The 18046-nt window shown below is 41.3% G+C and overlaps 1 protein-coding gene across 1 annotated transcript in view; it reads right to left on the bottom strand.

Moving 5' to 3' along the window:
* LOC134163987 (uncharacterized) overlaps positions 1–18046 on the bottom strand; it is a 612365-nt gene that overhangs the window by 294345 nt on the left and 299974 nt on the right.

The following is an 18046-nucleotide window of genomic DNA, read 5'->3' as shown; positions in this document are numbered from 1 at the left end:
GAGAAGCAGATGTATCTTCTGTGGTAAAAGGTGTATTCACTTACAATTAAGACAGTTTGAAGTTAAATCTTGGTAGTTAAAGTAATGATCAAGCTTTTTCTAGGAGGTTACAAAAAAGCTCACAAAAGATTAAAATCAAAGCCTAAAGTGTCTTCTTTTAACCAGTGATTTATAGCATTGCAGTTTCTGACTAATAACTAGAACTTGTTGACAGTACAAGAACTAGCATGACAAGCTGTTACTAAGTAGGTAGGCACAGCTACAGCAGAAACCAAGAGCGCTGTAATGCCTTCCCTACCCCTATTTTCCCTTTACCAGCATGACCTGCTGTCTCATGCATATTCATTGTCACATTGTGGCTACACTTACTTCCTTTTTACCTGTCTTATGTCAGAATTAATTACTAAACATGTTGAAAACATTATTATTATGCATGACTATGTCAGAGACTATGAACCTGGTCATCAGCTGATAATACTACTGTTATACTAGGATGATTTTTAAAGCGTCTGTCACCCCATGTGAGTGGAGTAATGTGAATTATTTGTCTGGTAGTATTTTTCAGGTGTCTCTACTTAGGAGACATCCAGGAAGACATGATCTGTGAGGTTCTGCTGCCACATAAACTCACAAAAGCAAGAAAATCCAGGAGGTTTGAGGGTGGAAACCTAAATAATGCTGGAACTGAAGTGTTAGAAAGTAGCTTCTCTGAATTGAGTAACTTTGAGCATTGCTTGTTTTTTTAATGAAGCAAGTACTTACCAGTCAGATCACTAGGCAGTAGGATTTATATTAAAGCCATACGCAACTCCATTTCCAGTCTAACACAACAGAAAGACATCGCCTTCATAGTAGTATCTCACATTACTAGTTTTTATATGCAGTTAGTGTAAAAATGCTATTTTTTAAACATCCCCAGGGAACTGCTTTGGGATACTCTCAGACCACATAGAATGGCTGTGCCCTCCTGTTCTAAGGATTTCCATAACCAAATAATTTATTTTTATAACATACACAATACAGTTACTTGACTTAAATCCATGTGAACCCAAAAGAAGAAAACTTCATTTGTTCTTTTAATCCAAGAAGCTTTTCTCTCTGTATGATCCTGCTAATAAACTGAAAATTTACTTAAACAGCCTCTTGGCTAGAATCCCATCTTTGTGTAGACTCTTGACTGTGGGTGCAGCTTTCATTGCAGAAACATATCTTTATATATGCAAAGTTCTGAATAGTTGTATTGGCACACAGCCTTTTTTGTTGTAGGCAAACGGTCACGTCTCACACTGTATAACGTCTTTACATATTAATAGTTCAATTTCATACAAACAGATACATCAGTTACCAGATTTTTAAGGGTACACAACTGAGAATTAATTTGGTTGATTGCTGTCTGTTTTGATTAAGACTAGCTATAATAGCATCTCATTTGAGTGGATTGCACAATGCTGTTTGTGAGTTTTGATAGCATGCTGTGAGTGTTTGCCTTCTAGGTAAAAAGAACAAATCCCAGAACAAAAGTATTACAAATGTTAACAGACCCCCTCCCTCCCCCCCCCCCAAAAAAAAAACCAACATCCCCAAACCAAGGCTGTGAAGGTATAGATTTATCAAAATATAACCAATATTCATTTTCTTAGAACATCATCTGGGAGACTCTACCTGGAATTTTTTTCTGGGAGGAATTTTTACTGTTATCAAAGTTGTGTCTACAGCTTGATGTCAGGTGAATCCCTGATCAGGAGGTAGATAAAACTGCCAAGCAACAGCTTCAGTTCAGTTGAAGTAACCAAGCAATTCTATCAACCACCTGAAAGTACAATCAAGGATGACCTTCATGTTTTATGACTGTCTCTTCTCTGATGGATTCAGTCCTTCAGTAACAGCTATGTAGAAATGTGCACGTTTCTAAAAATTTCTGTCTTACTCACAGGCAAATTCTCGGTTTTGTCCGAGTTACTTCAACCAGCTGTCACTAACGCAAAAGAACTGTTGGCCTGATGGATGAGAACTGACAGTCCCTAATGGGTTGAACAAAGAGGAGGTCTAGACTAATGTAGTGCCATCACAGTGATAACACTGAAATCCGTATCTTCAGATTCTTGTCACCTTTGGTTTCAAGTACAAACCAAACAAAAGCAGAGGAGACCCATTACATTCCTCCTAGCTCCCTGAATGCAACATCAAAATCCATGAGCATCATAGCATGTGATAAGACAAGGAGTAACGGCTTTAAGCTGAAACAGGTTACCCAGAGAAGTTGTGGATGCCCTCTCACTGGAAGTGTTCAAGGCCTGGTTGGATGGGGCTTTGAGCAACCTGGTATCCCTCCCCATGACCAGGGGAGTTGGAACTAGATGATCTTTAAGGTCCCTTCCAATCCAGACCATAGCTGTTTACAGAGCTATCGTGGTCTCTGATGCTGGTGGATACTCTTAAGTAGGAAGAGAGGGTTTTTTCCCCTGAGGGCAAAAGAAGTTTACAGAAATGTAGCAGAACTTATTTTTGTGCTGAATCCTTTTCACAGAATGCTAGCAAAACTGGCTACATACATTTCTTGCTTAAGTTTCACCATTAGTAAAGCATTTAAATTCACAGTTCAGTGCAGTTACTCCCAAAATTTCTCTTTCTGTAAAGCTGTTAGCACCTTCGCTAGTCTTTTAAGTATTTGCTTGTGAAAAATAGCATGATCCTGTCATTGATACTGATTTAATACACTGCACACACACTGGACCACAAACAGCAGCAGCTCACAATCTGTTTTGTGTGTAATTCAGGCCCTGATAGGCAGAGCTGTTGACTTTCAGCAGACAAGAAGAGAACAGCTTCAGCCATCTGCCTCTAATCTTACTGTATTCTTTAAGTCAGTCTCCCAGTACACCCAGTGCACCAGGTGAGCAGTGCTCATTCACAGACTTCAGCAGAAGCAAAGACACAGAGCTGGCTGATTATTAGAAATAAGTAAGAATGAGATGTGCATCAGAAAACTCGTATCTACTTTTTTGTTGTTATTATTTTTTCAGAAACTAATTAAAAAGCAAGAAGAAATCAAAATGCCCACCCAAGCAAGCAGATCTATAAGAATACATAAACTGAAGGTAGATGGAAAAATTCAGCATTAAAAGTACTGTGAAAGGCCACAGCGAAGTAAATCATTTACTGAGCTCACTCCTTCACAAGGAGCTTTACTACGATTAAACATAGAAGTAACAAAATTTGTGCTTTGTATTTCCTTCAGTGGGGATTTTCTTTTGCTTGTAGCATGGAATCATTATGCCATCTGCTGGCAATTTACAGTGCTACACTAGAAACGTTTTAAGATAAGAACATGGACAGACAAGTTAGGATTGCAGCCTGGATTCATTCACAGTCTTTGTGCTGTCCTGAATACAAGATGCCTTGAGAAGGTCCTACTTTTGACTTGGGGCAGAAAGGAATGCAGGCTGCCGTCTTGACTTACCTCAGAGTACCAGTCTGCTTAGAAAGTTTATTGTACCCTGAAACTCTGCATTATAACTTGGAGTACTGTGTACAGTTCTGGCGTCCTCAAGATAAAAAGGACATGGAACTCTTGGAACAAGTCCAGAGGAGGGCCACGAGGATGATCAGGGGACTGGAGCACCTCCCCTATGAAGACAGGCTGAGGAAGTTGGGGCTGTTCAGCCTGGAGAAGAGAAGGCTGCGTGGAGACCTCATAGCAGCCTGCCAGTATCTGAAGGGGGCCTATAGGGATGCTGGGGAGGGATTCCTCATTAGGGGCTGTAGTGACAGGACAAGGGGTAACAGGTTAAAACTTAAACAGGGGAAGTTTAGATTGGATATAAGGAAGAAATTCTTAACTGTAAGTGTGGTGAGGCACTGGAATGGGTTGCCCAGGGAAGTTGTGAATGCTCCATCCCTGGCAGTGTTCAAGGCCAGGCTGGATGAAGCCTTGGGTGAGATGGTTTAGCGTAAGGTGTCCCTGCCCATGGCAGGGGGGGTTGGAACTTGATGATCTTAAGGTCCTTTCCAACCCTAACCATTCTATGGTTATCAAATCCCACACTGTACAGCTTTGTGAAGAAACCTCTTTGCCTTTTCCTGAAAGACGTTACTGCAGGGGTGGGCAGGCACTGGATGACCCAGTGTTTCGGTACTCAGGATTATCCTACCTTACTTTTGCAACAGCAATTAAACTTCTCTTTTCGATTTACTTATATCCGTTTTCCACTTCCAACTTCAGGATTTATTTTTTTTTTTTTTTCTCTAGGAATGAATTGTTTCCACTTTTCTAATAATATGTGCTCAAAACCATAAACAGGATACTTCTTTAGTATACTCTTCATGGGAATTAGTAAATGCTGACATGCTGGATGATAGCTGGTTTTGTCTGGTTGCAGTTGTTTTAACTAATTGTTAAGTTAGTTAGCTGAACTCAAGCTTTATTCAGCAGTGCGAAAAATTTAATTATTAGATTTATGTGCAGGGAAAAGTCACATAATTTTGCTGCTGTAAAAATTCCCAGACCCGCTCCTGCACACAGAACAAATATAGGTGTAACATGATGGTAACCCAAAAGTTGGTTTTACAGTACTTTGACTGCAGTCCTCGTTTGCTTCTGTTCACTCTAAAATTTGTCCCTACATCTCTGTTAAGCAACAATTGTGCATAAACCATGCAAGCAGCGCGCTTAAGAACCATAGCATTCATTAAAATGACTATGTAAGAAGCAATGCCACACACAATGGTGCTACACACGTCCTCAGATTCCGGCGTTGTTGCCTGTACGGACACCACTTGTAATTAGTTGCATGAGGCTAGAATGACACATCACAGTGACATTTGGTTTCCAAAATTATAAGCAGTTTAAAACCCCTATTTCTTGGTATGCAGTCTGAATGCCGTGTTGTTTTTACATCTAGATTCTAATTCCATAGTGCCACAAGATGGCCTCCACATAACACAGCAGTATTGCATCCTTTACAGAATGCAATACGGAAGTATTTTTTTTCCCACTTTACTGCAGTATTGGTAATAGACCACCACAAAACAACATTCCTTTCTTTGAAGGAACTCAAGAAGCTGCTCACATGCTGTGTAGAATAGGCTCACATCAGACAGGAGGTCACAGCAACACAAAGCAGCTGCAAGCACTTTGGTGGGATATTCTACCAGAGAGAATCCTGTTCGGGAACCAACTGACACATACACAGTCAGAGCAGGTCTGTAAGCTGTCTGCCCTGCAGAGAGGCTGGGAAATCCCGTGTCTGACATGCAAAGGGCTGCTGTGATTTAGACAGCCTTAAATAGTTGCTTAAATTATGCTAGTTGCTTGTGTGCTAGAAATGCAGGCCAAAAGCAGCACAGAGCCTCCTTCTGGCTGGAAGTTCAGGCATTTCTGTCTGATTATGAAACTTCAGGCAGGTTTCAATGGGATGATTGACCAAAGGCCATTAAAGATTTCTCTGTACCATTTCAAAGCCCCCCTTTTCTTAGCTTTTTTGGGGTCTTTATTTTACACAACTTACAGTGGCACTTAAAAGTGTACTAAAGCAATTGTAATTGGTGCAAGCATTTCCTAAATGATAACCTCTTCAGGGTATTAAATATGTTGCTACAAAAACAATTACAGTGTGTACTGCTAGCAAATCTGGATTTATACTACATATGAAGTAGTAAAGCCTAGGCACTTGCATTATTTTCAAAGCAAAAGAAAGCTGTCCCTTCAACTCCTCTCATTGGTAGAAAATTTGAATCGTCAAATAATTGAATTGTCAAATTATGGAATAATTGAATTCATTTGGCCAGTTCTTGATCTCAGAAATGAAGAAGTGTTTCTGCAGTGCCTTGGGTTTTATTCTGAAGCTTTAGCTACTGCTACTGCTTGTCATCTCCAGCAGAAGCTGTAGGTTTTTTTTTTTGTTTGTTTGTTTGTTTTTTAGACAAACACATTGTGGCTGTTCTTGAGAAACTGAGAACTGTAACTTTGCTTGGCTTTAAGTTCCTCTGTATGTACCTTTCTTGTACAAGACTGGTATTTGATATTTATGTATATAACTTTACACTTACACAGCTGATACCTGAGGGAGTTTACCAGCTGGTGCTTTGAAATTCAAAATTCAACACTTTGAAGAAGAACTGCCAAAAGCTTTTTCCTAATGTGCTGTTTCACTGTATTGGCCTGTGATTCTTCTGTAACTATTTCTAAGCTATTCTTGAAATAAGCAATTTTTGTTGTTCTACCCTTGAATCTTTGCCTTGTTTATCTGAATGAAATAATTTGGAGGTGCATTACACCTCTATTACACTGTAAGAAAGCTAAATATGAATCCTGTTTTTATCTTTAAAACACAGTCCTATTTGTGTGGGCTTTTATGCTGAATTAGACTGTGCAAGTAAAGACATGCCTTGATGAGCCTGAGTTAGTAATTCACAGAGAACTGCTCAAATGAACCACTGTGGTAAACTGCACACATTATCTATCATTTATCAATGGCAAACAAGCTAATTTTCTATGCCTTGTTACATTGCTATTCAATGTGTTAAACAGCTTCATTAAAGCAACATGATTAGCAACTTTACAATAAGTAGCAGCATTTCCTGTTTGACTCAAACAGTACCTATATCAGCCCTAGACTAGAGGTTAATAAATATCCCACGGGAGTGCAGTGATTCTTCATATATTCTATTCATAGGTTTTTTATTTCTTGGTGGGCTTCCCCTCCTCCCTGCTTCAGCCTGCCAAATCCTGGTTCAGCCTGAAGCAGGATTTGGTATTTCTCAGATCAGCACTTAGGGGTTAAATTACATAATTGTTAGATTCTTAATACAAGCATTATAATATAAACTATTTCCAGTTGCAGCATGAAGTCTTGTACTTTCCATGTATTTCATGAGGTTGGATGCCTGATTTTTCCCCCCTCCTTAGTTTTTTTTTATCTATGCAATAATGGGCCATTTTTATATTTCTCATGCAATAGTTTTAAGTTTTTTTTGAAAAAAAAAGGTACCATAAGTCACCTTCAAACACCTCTTCTCCTCCTCTAGCTACTTGCTTTCAATATTTGTAAGTGGATTTGATAGCAGGCTCCTTTAGGAAGCTCCATATAGTTCTGGTGAAATACAGGGCCCACTGGAGGCAGCAGCTTTGCCACAGAAAGCAGGGGTGCTGATTCCGTATTTAGCTTTTAGAACTTTTATAGCAAACTTTTAGGCAAATAAAGTAACAACCAACATAAAAATTATTGCAAGATTTAATTTATAAACTTCTACTGTCTCCTTCAAACCTAAAGAACTCAGCAAAACATCTTAAAAGTGGTACTCACTCCAGATGGCAGACTAGTGTCTAGTTTAGAATTACTTTTTGCAAGGGTGAAGATGTGCTTTTAGATATTGACATGTCAAAATAAGAATTGGAAAGGGGAGGCAAAAATCAAATCCCTGCTACTCTGTATTGATGCAAGAGCTGGGGGACAGAAGGGGGAAGAAAACGTGCATGAACTCCAAAAAATACGTGTCAACAAAGGAAGCCCCAGGTAATACCTGCTTCAGAAAGAGGAAAAGACCACCATCAAACAACAAACTAAATAAAACCCACTAACCTGCTCATCTCAAAAGGATAATCTTCTATATTATATCCCTTTCTCAGCATGATGCTGGATGAAAAAGCAGCTGGACCTTTTAATGGCTGTAATGCAGGTATCTGGAATAGAAACATTCTTCAGCAAGGCCACAGAGAGCTCAAGCTCAGGTGGACTACTGGCAAGTCCCACTGCAGACTTTTACACAGCCAGTTATCTGTCTGGACAGACTGTGTCAGACAAAACACAAGGAGATTAAAAAGTCTGAATTTGTGCATTTAAAATGAGATGATTCTCATGGCATACAAAGGACACAGTGGCATCTTGACCTAGAAGAGGCACATACAGAAAGAAAAACAGGTTCTTCTGTAACTGAATCACAGACAACTTTAGACGAGAGTCTGGAACATCTTCTAAGGGAAGCTCTGCTAAGAAAGAATCCTACTGAGGGTTCAGCAAAAGGGTCTCCTACTTTTTTGGCAGAGAAACCTGTGTCTGAAGCAGGATCTGGGAACAGCAGATCATGGAGCAGTGCTGCAGCTGCTCCACAAGTGCTGCACCTCTGCACGACTCACTGCTGGTGGTACCCTGAAGAGAAAATGTGGCATCTATGAGACAGTAGCTGTGGTTGAGGCTGGGTTCAAAAGCTGGTTTAGAGCACTAATTACTGCTTATCTTCCTTTTATCTTGATGCTGGGTGCAGAAGCAAAAGGTAGGGCTTGCTGGAGCCATCCAACTCCATTTCTTCTCACTGAAGTCTCACTGTTGAGAGTAAAATTCAATTATATTGCTGCAATCTAATTGATATATTTGCCACTGCAAATTATACTTTCATCAAAAGTACAAAACTGTTTCAGACCATTACAATCAGTTCAAGTTCTGAATCAGATTCAGTTCTGAATGCTTCCTGCCAAAAGGTAACATCAAATAAAAATCAGAAAAATCTTGAGTTACACTGAACACCAGGAAACATGGGCAGCATTATCTTGGAGATACACCTCAGAGTTAAAATATCCTGGGCTGCATCAAGAGGAGTGTTGCAAGCAGATCCAGGGAGGGTATTCTCACAATCTACTCCACTCCTAAGACCCCACCTGCAGTGCTGCATCCAGCTCTGGGGCCCCCAGCACAAGAAGGATGGGGACCTGCTCAAGCAAGTCCAGAGGAGGCCACAAAGATGATCAGAGGACTGGACATCCCTCCAATGAAGACAGGATGAAAGAGCTGGCTTGTTCTGCCTGGAGAAGAGAAGGCTCTGGGGTGACCTTAGAGCAGCATTCCAATACCTAAAGGGGGACTACAAGAAAGATGGACAGGGATTTGTTACAAAGAACTGTAGTGGAGGACAAGGGGTAATTACTTTAAGCTGAAAGAAGGTAGGTTTAGATTAGATATTAGGAATAAATACTTTACTGTGAGGGTGGTTGTCCAGAGAAGTTGTGGCTGCTCCATCCCTGGAAGTGTTCAAGGCCAGGTTGAACAAGGCTTTGAGCAACCTGGTCTAGTGGAAGTTGTCCCTGCCCATAGCAGGAAGGTTGGAACCAGCTGATCTTTAAGGTCCCTTCCAAACCAAACCATTCTGTGATTTTATGACAGAACCCGCTTTAAGGTATGAAAACCAGCAGAAGGTTAATAGTGATAATCAACTACTACAAAGAAATCACAAAGCAATCCATTTTGTCAGGGGAAAAAAAAAAAAAGGTGTTAATGAGGCTACCAAGAACTGTGGATAAACAGATTTCTCAATACAGAAACCTATTATGATCAGGGTTTAGATTTACTGAGGCTATGCAGGAAGAGAGAAGGTCTTGCAGTTCCTGTCACATAAGCAGAATTCTTGGTATGAGAACCATTTAATCCAAAACAGACTTGAGTGAGTCACCAGAGGCTAAATTCTTATTTTCCAGAGCTCACAGAGGACTATTAAATGAGGAAGCATGTATCAGAACTGCGTATGCCAAAGCCTACATAGAGAAATGCTGAAATACGCCTCACTAGTCCCCAGGGTAAAGGCTGATGTAGGCAAGCTGCCAGTTGTGAAGATGGCTCCAAGGGCGTTCTCTTATTTACAGCTCTTCAGAGTAAGGTGGCTAAGGTCATGCACGAATATTCTGACAATCCAGAAGGTAAACTGGTAGATCACAATGCACTATTTGTTAAAAAAAATAAATCTGTAATGTCAGAGACCTCTTACTCAGAGACATTAATATGTCCCCTTTTTAGTGAAAAATGGGACAGCAACATTTGTTTTTACCTGGCCACAGCACTACTTTTAACTGGAGACAAAAATACTAGTTTTGTTTGGCAAGATTTATTTGGTTTTAGCTTCAGTAGCAAGCTTATCTGGTCAGCTGGAAAGCAACTAATGCTGCTCTTTGAATCAAGAAATAAGAGATGGGAAGAATCCCTTTGCAGATGTTCCGAGACATGCCACCAACAGAAGCCTAGAGTGCGCCAGAGTGAAGAAGGAAGTCTTTTCAGGAAAGACAGGCCAGCCAGGCGGGGTGGTGGGGTTGCTCTTTATGTACGGGAGGAACTACAATGCACCGAGTTCTGTCTGGGGACAGATGATGAGCGAGTTGAGAGTCTGTGGGTGAGAATTAAGGGGCAGGCTGGCAGGGGGGATACTGTTGTAGGTGTCTGTTACAGACCACCAGATCAGGGTGAGGAAGTTGACGAGGCCTTCTACAGGCAGCTGAGAGAGGCCTCACAGTCACAGGCCGTGGTCATCATGGGGGATTTTAACTTCCCTGATGTTTGCTGGAAGGACCACTCGGCAACCCAGCCGCAGTCCAGGAGGTTCCTCCAGTGTGTGGATGATAACTTCCTCCTGCAAATGGTGGATGAGCCGACCAGGAGAGGAGCACTGCTGGATCTCATCCTCACTAACAAGGAGGGTCTGGTTGAAGCAGTAAGGGTAGAGGGCTGCCTTGGTTGCAGCGACCACGAGATGGTGAAGTTCAGGATCCTGTGTGGTAGGACTAGTAGAATACCAAGTAGAATTGCAACCCTGGACTTTAGCAGGGCAAACTTTGGCCTTTTCAAGCAATTGCTAGGGGAAATCCCATGGGCAAGGCTGCTTGAAGGAAAAGGGGCCCAAGATAGTTGGTTGACATTCAAGGACTGCTTTTTCCGTGCTCAAGATAGGAGCATCCCGACACGTAGGAAGTCAAGGAAGAGGGCCAAGAGACCTGTGTGGCTAAATAGGGAATTGCTGGGTATGCTCAAGTGGAAGAGGAGAGTTTACAGGTCATGGAAGGAGGGGCTGGCCACTTGGGAGGAATATAAGGCTGCTGCTAGGGGATGTAGGAAGGCAGCTAGGAGGACTAAGGCTTCCTTAGAATTAAACCTGGCAAGAAGGGTCAAGGACAGCAAAAAGAGCTTTTTCAAGTACATGTCAGACAAAACTAACACCAGAGGCAATGTAGGCCCACTGATGAACGGGATGGGTGCCCTGGTGACAGAAGATGCAGAGATGGCAGAGTTACTGAATGCCTTCTTTGTCTCTGTCTACTCTGCTGCAGGCAGTCCTGAAGAGCCCTATACCCCTGAGACCTTAGATGAAGTCAGGTCAACGGAGCGGTTTGCCTCAGTCGATGAGGAATGGGTTAGAGATCAGTTGAGCAATCTGGACGTCCATAAATCCATGGGTCCAGATGGGATGCACCCGCGGGTGCTGAGGGAACTGGCGGAAGTCATTGCTAGACCACTCGCCATCATCTTTACCAAGTCCTGGGAAACGGGAGAGGTGCCTGAGGACTGGAGGAAGGCAAATGTCACTCCAGTCTTCAAAAAGGGCAAGGAGGAGGACCCGGGTAACTATAGACCGGTCAGCCTCACCTCCATCCCTGGGAAAGTGATGGAACACCTTGTCCTTGGTGCCATCTTAAAGCATGTCAAGGATAAGAGGGTTATGAGGGGCAGTCAACATGGCTTCACCAGGGGGAAATCATGTTTGACCAATCTCTTAGCCTTTTATGAGGAAATAACACGGTGGATGGATGATGGCAGAGCGGTGGATGTGGTCTACCTTGACTTCAGCAAAGCCTTTGACACAGTCTCCCACAGCATCCTCACGGCTAAATTGAGGAAGTGTGGACTGGATGATCAGGTAGTGAGGTGGACTGCGAACTGGCTGAAGGAGAGAAGCCAGAGAGTTGTAGTTTATGGGGCTGAGTCTAGTTGGAGGCCTGTAACTAGTGGAGTGCCTCAAGGGTCAGTACTGGGACCGGTATTATTTAATATATTCATCAATGATTTAGATGAGGGAATTGAGTGTACTATCAGCAAGTTTGCTGATGACACTAAGCTGGGAGGAGTGGCTGACACGCCAGAAGGCTGTGCTGCCATCCAGCGAGACCTGGACAGGCTGGAGAGTTGGGCAGGGAATAACGGGATGAAATATAACAAGGGAAAGTGTAGAGTCCTGCATCTGGGCAGGAACAACCCCAGGTTCCAGTATAGGTTGGGGAACGACCTGCTAGAGAGCAGTGTAGGGGAGAGGGACCTGGGGGTCCTAGTGGACGACAGGATGACCATGAGCCAACACTGTGCTCTTGTGGCTAAGAAGGCCAATGGCATCCTGGGATGTATTAGAAGGGCGGTGGTTAGTAGGTCGAGAGAGGTCCTCCTTCCCCTCTACTCTGCCCTGGTGAGACCCCATCTGGAATATTGTGTCCAGTTCTGGGCCCCTCAGTTCAAGAAGGACAGGGAGCTGCTGGAGAGAGTGCAGCGCAGGGCAACTAAGATGATTAAGGGAGTGGAGCATCTCCCTTATGAGGAAAGACTGAGGGAGCTGGGTCTTTATAGTTTAGAGAAGAGGAGACTGAGGGGTGACCTTATAAGTGTCTATAAATATATAAAGGGGGAGTGTCACGAGGATGGAGCCAGGCTCTACTCAGTGGCAAACAATGATAGGACAAGGGGTAATGGGTGCAAACTGGAACACAAGAGGTTCCACTTAAACTTGAGAAGGAACTTCTTCTCAGTGAGGGTGACGGAACACTGGAACAGGCTGCCCAGGGAGGTTGTGGAGTCTCCTTCCCTGGAGACATTCAAAGCCCGCCTGGACACATTCCTGTGTAACGTTATCTAGGTGTTCCTGCTCTGGCAGGGGGATTGGACTAGATGATCTTTTGAGGTCCCTTCCAATCTCCAGCATACTGTGATACTGTGATACTGTGAAGGGTAAAAATTATACTTCTGCACAGCAACGAGTGCATATGCATGCTTACACAGCATTGTGTCAACAAGATGTATCCTCACTCTGCTCACCTCCCCGGTAATTTGCTGTGGAGTGAGAAAACCCTAAAACGCATAAATTTGCAAAAATAGAGTTCAAGAAGGCAGCAATACTTTTAAAGACCTGTACTCAGAGGGGGAGGCAGGATGGGTGAATAACAGGGAAAATAAACCCAACAAACCACTCGCCTCTAAGCAGAAGGATTTCTCTCTAACTAGCCACCAGCCCACCATTTGTGAATGTTCAGAATTGTGGGCATTTTTAATTAATACCTGGTAGAATATTTATGTTTAAAGCCCATTTATATACACACACACAAACAGTCCTAACAGCCTCATCTTAAATCTGGTGATTGAAATAGCCATTAGTGTGTATCATTCTGCTTCTCTAGTGTTAATGCAAGGTTTAAACAAAGTGGTAGCATCCACAGTTGCCATGTGTTATTCAGAGGTATAAGCCTGTAAGTTTTAACAGTTCCATGGCACTAAGCTGGTAATTTGGTTTGTAAGGAGAACCTGGAAGACTTGAGGTACAAGACATCACTTAGGAAACCAGGTGTGCCAAATATGAAGGCGTTCTATTCTCACTTGGAAAAGCAACAAGGTTGACGTGGAGCTGGGATCTCAGCCAAGCAGATGTGCTCCAACACGTCAGAGGGGTGGGAAAGCAGCAACTGTGAGGAAACGTGACTGCTTTGCAAGCGTGAAGTCTCCAGCCTTCCTTTGCAGTGTCTCACTGCTGTGGAATCAGGCACACAGGACTGGAACGACTTCCTGTATCACCAAACCTGAATCTCTATCTATAAGCATCCCTCTTGGGTGATGGGAATTTTTGTACTGTATCTAAACCAAACAGCCCTCTTCCCTAGTTCATTTTAAGCAAGTCAATTCCCTACACCAATACACAACCAGGAATGCGTACATTAGCCACAGTCTGGTAACAGTTGGCCTGTGTTCAAGCCTTCAACCCCCTTTAATGATTATTGATGCCACCACTATTTTTAGAGGGACCCCTTGCAGCACTACTCCATCATGCAATTAGGATAATGGTTCAGTTCATAACCAGCTACCCAGCTTATTCTTATGCTAATGCTGGCTGTTGGCACACAACTACTCCGGAATTAATACTTGTTGATCATCACTCAATTCTGGTTGATTAAAAAGCATCAAGCTTTTAGACTAACCAGTGCACAGGGCAGAGAACAGAACTTGCCAGTTACTCTTTAGTCCTGATCCACTAGTAATAGCCAGAAACTTACAATGTTGAAAATAAAGTTTTACCACTACTTGCACAATGATGGTTCGTTATATTTTTAGAATTTTATTTACTTTCTTCTGCAGCTGGAACAGGGGTGGCACAGTCATCCAGAAATGAACTAACACAGCAAAGGTTTTTCTCCTTTTCAGTTCAGAAACTTCATTGTTTTAAACAAGCACACATAAACATCTATGCCTTTCAGCTTCAAAACGAAGTACTATTAGCAGACATAGAAGATATTTCAGCCCTCCAAACCAAGCACATGACAAATAGTTCCTCTCTTCATTTGTTGTAGTACTTTCATCAGCATGGAAATAGCATTTTTGGTTTCTTACAGCCAAGAGTTTTGAAGACTTCAACTCCCCAATAATCCATCATTCCACTTTTATCTAAACCAACTAGGTACTACCACAGCTGATTCACATGCGATAAGAAAACTCAACAGTAATGAACTACATTCTCCCAACAGCTGGCTGTATTTGTGCAACTTCTCCATTTGGAATCAAACATGCTACATGCTTCTTGGATGTGGCAATCCTCCTCTGAAAGTGTTGCTAAAAAATGATTTAAACTCTTGCAGAAAACAAGTTTGTCTCATGCAGAAGAGAGGCATAATGAAAGCCTGTTGACAAAAAAGACCAGCTATTTTTCTGAAGCTGAAATTGTACCAAGTCTTTAAATCAATTCAATCCAAAGACATACCAAGTCTTTCAATCCATCCTGAAACAGGAGTGAAAGTGGCAGCTGCAAGTTGCAAACATAATTCAGACTTTCTGAAAGTGAAGCTCAGTAGATTAAATACAGCTTTAAAAAGAGCCATCAACCTAAATTACAAGAGCTATTTGAAACTGTCTGCAGGTCACTTTAAAGTATGATGCCAGGGTATGTATATATTCCAACATTTACACCCACAAAAGCAGGCAGTCTTGGAATGCAACATTATCTTGATATTCAGATTTGTCTTAGTTGTTTCACAACACACACAGTGCTTACAAAAAAAAATATTGTAAAGCTGTTTTCATCATGTGTTCATGTGGTCTGGAAGCTGTTCATTCCCAAAGGGAATTCAAATGGCTTTAAGCACCAAAATTAAGGGGAGTGGGGGTGGAAAACACAAATATGGCATCCTTGTATTTTGTTACAGCAAAGTAAGATGTTCAAGACCCCATGGGTGTTCATCTGTAGTTCAAGTAATGACCAAGTGAACAGTGATCTGTACAAAACTGAAACGAGGTATCACATTCAATCCAAATAAGCAGACCTCATTTTATAGCTATGTGATCAGCAGCTACAATCTGCATGAAGAGATATACTACAAAAATCTAGTCAGTACAGAAACAAAATATTTTATCGCATTAAGGCACAGTGCTACACCTCCTGCCTCCCGTACAGCAGGTTTGCAACAGAGCCCAACTTGGTACTCCATACGAGAAAAAAAATAATTCTGCAGCTATGGTTATTTAGAGTGAGTATTTTTCCCCAATCAAGTTCAAACTCAAACTTGCAGCCATGATCATCCACTTTAGTTAGTAGGTATTAACAAAATTTGTGTGAAAAGTTTTAGAGGGAAAAATGTTCATGATTGCTTCAAAGTGAATAATGTTAAATAGCTAGCCCTCAGGTTTATCAAGAATTTTCCTCCTCCCCTCTTCTAACAATACTCACATTATGTTTCAACCAGAAGAGGAAGCAATCACATCATTAACTGCTGAAGAATGGAGGGAGAAAATACACTTGCATTTAGTCTCAATCCTAATACACAAACCAAGCCATTTAGCGTAGTATAATATAAGCACTATCAACACAAGCATGCTCTACCTATTCTTTCAGTGAATCTTCATCTGTAGCCTACAATGATTACTGTGTGTAGGAAGGCAGAGAAATTAAACTACACTATCTGATCTTTACCAAGGCTATTAAAACCAGTCCCCCCCCAATGCAGCATCATTTCAACATAAAGTTCCTCACACAAGAGCCAAATGCTTTCATAAACTAATTTGCCTTATACAAAAGTTGGAATAATTTCACACTAGTAGCATGATTTGCATGGTTTTGTATTCTGAAATAGTTGACTATAAGCCACCCGTTTTCCTTTGTACTAGCAAACTGGGCACGAAACATAGCTGCAAATTTCCACACTGAGACAGACATTCATTCTTCTGTAAAACTGGAAGATCTGGCAAGATGAACTGGCAAAAGCAATCACTTACTAGCTGACAAGCATAAGCTTTACGCAAAGACGCTTTCGAGTTTCTACACACAAGTGTCCACCATTTCAAGAAAATGCCCAACAAAAACAAAATACCACAAATCAGCACTTCAAACATCTCTTCAATACAAAATGGAGAGAGACCTGTAACCCCCAAATTGCCTACTTCATACACCTGAAAATGAAAATAGAGCCTGCTTTAACATAGGTACGGTACAATGCAGTGGGACTGATCTCACTATATCAGTACTTTTTTTGTCCTTTCCTATTCTCTGCACCCTACCCATCCTGCACCCCATGTGTTAAAACTGCAGCCTCTGATAACAGTAAAGCAGCTGACAGAAAGGGGAAGATAATTTTAATTATACCTTACTGAAGAAGATAAGCTCCTGTAGGGCTGATGCTACTTTTTTTTCTTTTATACTAGCAACAATTTGTAAGCACTATTAAGCAGCCTGGAACTGCAGCACCTGTGCGATACAAGGGTGTTCCACTGCAGAGTACTCTTCACTAAGAAACAGGTAGAACTCCTTAAAAATGGAGCTATACATAATCATCAAGACACATGAGCTTCTTTGTACTCAGCTAATTAATGGGGTAGCTTTTTCCATCTCCACTCTTCAGCAAGCTATCAGCAATACCTAAACTCTGATTCTTACATCAACAGAACATTGGAGGTTGTTTTTTTTTCACCTGTGCACAAAGAGGTAGTTTACCAGGCAGCTTCTTTAATTTCAGTGTAGGGGATGAGTAAGCCCTAGTTCATGCTTCAGATAAAAACCTTTTCAGCAAAACAGCCTCTAGTAGTCTCAAGGAACATAGAGGCAAAAGACATACTGTTTTTCAAAGACACTGATTTCATATCAAGTGGTATTACATGAAGAACAGCTTTGCAGAATCACCCTTCACTCTCAAGTATGTACATGCTCCTGCATCACAAAACCATGCAGGATAAGGGATTAATTGTTTCTGGATCTTTTGACACTCCTAGAAACAGGTTTTTGAGAAATTATCACATAAAAATTAGCATTTGTGCACATGACTGCGTAAACTTCTTAGATTCACTGAGACAACTGCATAGATTTCAAGGAGTTACACACCTATTAAGACATTTTACTCATTACCATTGAGCAGCTATCATACACCTACATTGTATTACAGCAAAACCGATTCCTAGCTATTTGAGGACTAAAGAGCATACAGGCACCCAAGCTTGAATGTCAGTGTGAATAGTCTGAAATCAGTTCAAGATTATGACAGAAAAATCATTTCATAATGGAGACACCAGAATCCTGTTCTTATAAATCTAGTAACTGCCTGAAAACAGTAAGAAAATTTCTTTTAAAGTAAGGCACAGATACTAATGACTTAATGTTTAATACTGTATTATTTATGCTGTCAAAATACAACTTTTAGCAGTTAAAAAAAAATGCATAATTTTATTAGATATTTCTCAGGAGTGATCCTCAAGTCAATCTTACCTTGCCACTAGAAACAAAAGCACCATCCACAGTTACATGTTGATAAATCCATGGCCACATGCAGAATTCATTACAAGCCCATGTATTTACATCTACAGTCAAGCTAGATTTTTGTATACTAGAGTATTTCACTTTAATCAATTAGAATGATTACTTATTATTACCAGAAATAAATGGCCATGAGTTACTTCATTCTGTTAAAAAAAAAATCCAATCCCCCCCCCAAAAAAAAAACAACCAACAAGCAGAAGATCTGAATTTCATCACCTTTTAGATAATTGCACAAGAATACTGTAGA

The sequence above is a fragment of the Pezoporus occidentalis genome, unplaced genomic scaffold (assembly GCF_034315485.1).
Source record: "Pezoporus occidentalis ecotype Australia unplaced genomic scaffold, CSIRO_AGI_Poc_V1 ctg21, whole genome shotgun sequence".
Classification (NCBI taxonomy): Eukaryota; Metazoa; Chordata; class Aves; order Psittaciformes; family Psittacidae; genus Pezoporus; species Pezoporus occidentalis.
This window is presented reverse-complemented; position numbering and strand designations above follow the sequence as displayed.